The following is a 5,352-nucleotide window of genomic DNA, read 5'->3' on the forward strand; positions in this document are numbered from 1 at the left end:
GTATTTGGTATGTACTATAATGAGTTTTCAAAAAGTAAGAGGCTCAAGGCCCATTTGACTAAACTTTTTCAGAAGAGTTCAATGTACACACACCGTTCATTAACAAGAGCAGAAATATCCCTTGAGGTCAAATCTGGATTCCTGAAATGTGATTTTTATTATATTCGGAGCCAAAGCACAGTAGAAATATATCAGATTATAACAGAGAGATAAGATTTGAAATTCAATTATGGCAAGTACTTGAATTTCAACAACTTATGGGTGCCCTCTTCACAAATATATAAGATGGATAAAATGACCTCTTGGAATCAATCATGTTATTATCAGAATGAGATATCTGAAGAACGCTTCACCTTAATCAAAAGTCTCTATGGAAGATTAATTAGAGTGACTATAAGTAATTCTAGAGTTGATGTGTAAAGAAAACATGACCTGAGGTGGAGTATAGTTGGTAATTTACATCCATACTTGAGGTTTATCAAACACCCCTTTGGACAAGTGTAGCGGGCACTGAAAGTATGGGGCTAGGAGACCGTGTCAAAGAGTCTGGGCTTCATGGCGGAACGCCAGGCGAGCGGACATGCTGGATATATAGTGACACATATATGAATGATATCCACTGGATACATATGGAGAGCCCTCCCCCACTGCCTTGATCATCACAAGGGATGCCAGAACTATAACAACTCTCAAGAAACTTCTAATATTCCTGGAAAAAGAGAACAGACAATGAGATAACTATTTTTATCGAATAACAGTATATCAGAATCTCAGCCTCTTGGAGGCAGAGGAGGAATTAGAAATGATAGATGAAGCCTTTAACAAATGAGGAAATAAAGATATGGAAAAAAGGAAAAAACTAATCTTTAAGGACCGGCTACCATAGAGCAGATAATGTATGGCGCATGATCTCCTATATCTTCTCTCCCTTGATTCTCATGACTGCTCTGTGAAGGACACGTGTTACCCTCTGTTTGCAACGATCGGACAGTGGACTAGAGTTGAAGCACAGTCACATAACCAAGAAAACGTGGGATGAGGGAGCAGACCCGGGTCCCTTTGCACATCTGTGGTCTTCCCCCCAAACCCTTCAGGGTGGATTGAGGCCCAGTAACAACATGAACGCATGCCTGTTTGAGCCCAGAGGAGAGGTGACTCTGGGAAGTCTTCCCAAGAAGGCTGGAGTCTGAATTAACAAACACATAGACCACAAACCCTATGGAAAAGGTAGTAATGGCAGAAATAGGCTCTAACTTCAGGGTTTACCAGTCTCACCCATAAAAAGGCAAATTCCTCAAGGCCCCGTTGCAGGTCTTATTCTCCACACCATTTTCAGGAGAGTAGAGTAGGTGGATCGCAGCACACTCAAGAAGTTATGTGTTGAGCTTGACAAATGCACAGAGACCTAGCTGTGACTGAGAGAGCCTCATGTGACGTGGCGGAGGGGGAGAAGAAAAGATTTTATCTAAATGAACAGCTAGAAGGGGCGCCTGGGTGGCTCAGTCGTTAAGTGTCTGCCTTCGGCTCAGGTCATGATCCCAGGGTCCTGGGATCGAGCCCCGCGTCGGGCTCCCTGCTCCGCGGGAAGCCTGCTTCTCCCTCTCCCACTCCCCCTGCTTGTGTTCCCTCCTCTTGCTGTGTCTGTCTCTGTCAAATAAATAAGTAAATTAAAAAAAAAATCTAAATGAACAGCTAGGAAATTGGAAGTACGGAAATTTGACAGATTTATCCAATGATTGCATCCCTTCTCCTGCTGGCGTCTTGTCCCATATGGCTAGCCAGCCTCAGCCTCGGCGGGAAGAGTGTCCTTTGTTTTACTGGCCCAAAGGTTGAGGATGGTTCCTCCCTCCTACATCCTAAGCAAACTGAAGTGGGACCCAGGACCTTGAGTCCACACCAGAAAGAAAACCGCTGACCCAGTCATTACCAACAAACCTGAACGTTGCAAACCTTTGGCTGGGAACATTCTCCGGGGGGAGCAGGAACAGACCGAAGGGTCCCAGTCAACAGCTTATAATCAATTTTCGTTTTGGCAAATGCTGGATGAAGTCACCTTAGTAACTGTGAGACAGAAGGGAAGTTGAGGAAAAACTTAAAATCAAGAAGACAATCTGTTCTATGCAGGGCGATCTAGATCATAGCAGTAGGAATGAAGAATGCAAAATGCTCCTTCCCGAGACAGAAAAGAGAAAGGAATAAAAGAAGGGCCCCCCCCACACTCCTGAAGTGTCTGGCCTTTGTGTCCTGGTCGGACCCCACACAGGGTTCTTTTTTATTCACAGGTTGGGAGAGGATCGTTCTTCAAGAGCAGTTAGGGCTCATGAGACTCTCAGAGTCCCTCATCTTGTCGCCGGTTGGGATGGGACTCAAATGATTCTACTTCAAAAGGAGAGATTTTCTTAAAACTCCAGAGATAAAGGCAAAACCATCTTCCTGGACACTCTTCAGCGTCTTCTCCACACTTTCACCCTCAGAAAGCTCTTTCCTCATTCCTTTGATACTATACTCAAAATTTTACCACCTGTCAGAAATAGAGAAAGCACTGTTACAACCGTACTGAGACTGGGGGCAGTGACGGGTGACTTTTCCATCACCGTGAGTGTTGACAATGCATTGGACCACTTCTTTCCAGTATGGGACCTCAAAGTTTCAAGAACTGGGCGAAAGGGAGCACAAGTGAACTTCAATGGACCAAATATTTCAATTAGTGAAAATGAGCTCACATCTGGAACCAGGAGACCTGTCACTTAGAGGCTGGACAGATCACGCACCTCTTTGAGCCTCAGTTTACTTCTCTGTACAATGGGAGTGATATCTCCCAGGATTGATCTGAATATTAAATGACACAGCATAGGAGGTAGCGTCTAGCCCAGTGTCTGCTCCCTGCAGGCCTCCAAGCTGTTTGCTCACTCCCTGCCCTATGTGAATGCCCCAGCACCCACCCAGATATTAGTGGGCACCATCAAGGTCGCCCCCTGGGAACAGAGAGGGTGGATGGCAACAAGCTTAAAAAGTTGAGGGAGGAAGCAGAAGTCTAGTGGAGCTTCCCCTTCACACAGCAGTTGGGAGCCAGAGACTAGAACAGTATCCGTGAGAACGCTGGGTTATTTATTTAACTTTTGTCTCTTATCACCTTGGATCTTTTCATTTCTTAAAATTTTCTGCTAATCTCTGCAGCAATTCAGACAGAAGTTTTCAAAAGAAGTCAATTTTCTTGAACCCTAAGTCTAGAGAGAATTTAAGTTCTCAGCTCGAAAGATATTTACTTAAATATCACTTACGAAGGGGAAAGTCAGAAACAGAAAACTCAGAAGCACAAGGAAAGGGAAGGTTCATCAAGTTGACTGGTAATGGGATGCAGAAGAGATGCCAATATATGCAAAGAAGAAGACAAAACTGTCCTGCAAAGTTGAAAAATGGATGTACTATAACAAAATGAAATATAAGGACCAGAAATGTAAGGCCTTTTATTCTAAAGCTATAAGGAAAGAAGAAAAGGAAAAAGGGAGGGAGGGAAGAAAAAACTTTTACTAACACAGTAAGAGGGCACCATCAGGTGCAGCGCTCAGCTGGGAAGTATGTGCACTGCACAAAAGTTCCAGAGTGAGCGAGCAAACAGGGGCCCCAACCCAGCCCTGTTTAGTCTGCCACGCTGTGGCCATCGCCTACATCAGCCCACAGAGATGCCTTTTTCCTCAGAGTCCACCCAGAGAGGGCGACTTTTTCTAATTCGTATACCAACATTACATGTTGATGACCCAGCACACATATCACATGGAAAGAAATCAATAAAAAGAGACATCTTTGCCTTTATTGACAGTGAACTCTCAGGTTACCAGTATGATGTCACAGATCTAAAAACTAAAACAGTGTCAGGCTATGATGACAGATACTTAAAATCTTAGAATGATGGAGGTGGGTGTATCCCATTCTTCATCACTCCAGTACCTACAGCCCCTCGTCCATTCCGGGGTGTTAGGTGTTCAAAGGCACATGCAGCGAAGGGAAACTGCAAACCAGAAAGCATTCAGAAGAGATGAGAAAACACACAATCTAAGAAAGAGTCAAGGTGGGTGCCTGGGTGGCTCAGTCTGTTAAGCATCTGCCTTCAGCTCAGGTCATGATCCCAGGGTCCTGGGATTGAGCCCCGCATCGGGCTCCTTGCTCAGTGGGGAGGCTGCTTCTCCCTCTACCCCTTCCCCCTGCTTGTGCTCTCTCTCTCTCTCAAATAAATGAAATCTTTTAAAAAAGAAAAAAAAGAAAAAGAAAGAGTCGAGGCTAGAGGGGTATATGGCCCTCTTTAGTGTGTGTGCCGAGCGCCGGATCATGAAAGCTATCTTTTAAATATCTCCAGCAGAAGGAACTTGCTATTCATAATCTCAAAGGCTAGATCCGGGAAGCTTCCAGAAACAGATCTGGGCTTCATAGAAGGAATTGTTCAGCACAAAGAGAGAGATAGCACGGGCTTCCTGGGAGGGGACCGGCGTCTGCTATTTGGAGGGCTCCAAACCAAACCATTCTTTTGCATTGCTGTTCTGTTTTCTTGCCTTGGCCGTTGTTATCCCCACGTCACCCCTGACAGGCGAACTTCTTCCGTGCCCTTTTGCCTGCTCAAATTTATCCATTCTTCAGTCCAAATGTCTTTTCGTTCATGTTATCTTCCTTCATTTTTGCAGGCAAAGGAGATGGATGCTCCCCTCTGCACACATCCCATGCATTTATCATTTTCATCAAATTTCATGTATGAAATTTGCCCCGTTCCCCCAATGCTAATCTCTCTCTGGTTTTGTTTTTGTTTTTTTGTTTGTGTTTGTTTGTTTAGAAACTTTATGTTCCATCAACTTTATTTCCATTTGTTATTTAAAAGTCTGGAGAAGAAAGCTTAAAGCCACACTCCGCAGTTGTTCTGACCCTTTCGGTGGCCTGAGCCGTGGGAGCCACACGAGCAGCCTTCGGTGGCGGCTGAGCGCCCGGGCACCCAGGGCACCTGCACGCCCTCAGACCCAGCGACTTCCGGCTGAGTAGCCGTGAACTCGGGAGCTGGAGCAGTGCATTCACCCCGAAATTCCTCCTGGGTCACAGCCTTTTCAGCAGCAGCCTGCTCCTCCTTTTCAGTCCATTCAGGATCTCGTGGCTGCCGGTGCCCGACTCCGTGACCAGTAGGACAGCCCCCCGCCACCTCCCGCCTGCAGGTGGCGGCGCCCGCGACCAGCAGCGGGCCGCGCAGGTGCAGACATAGACCTCTTCTCCTTTCTACATAATACCTGTATATAGAGTTGACCCTGAACTACCCAAGTTTGAACCGCGTGGGTCCGCTTACAGGCAGATTTCTTTTAATAAAAACAGGACAGG

The sequence above is a fragment of the Callorhinus ursinus genome, unplaced genomic scaffold, assembly GCF_003265705.2.
Source record: "Callorhinus ursinus isolate GAN/ISIS: 27379988/994484 unplaced genomic scaffold, GSC_fseal_2.0 scaffold62, whole genome shotgun sequence".
Lineage (NCBI taxonomy): Eukaryota > Metazoa > Chordata > Mammalia > Carnivora > Otariidae > Callorhinus > Callorhinus ursinus.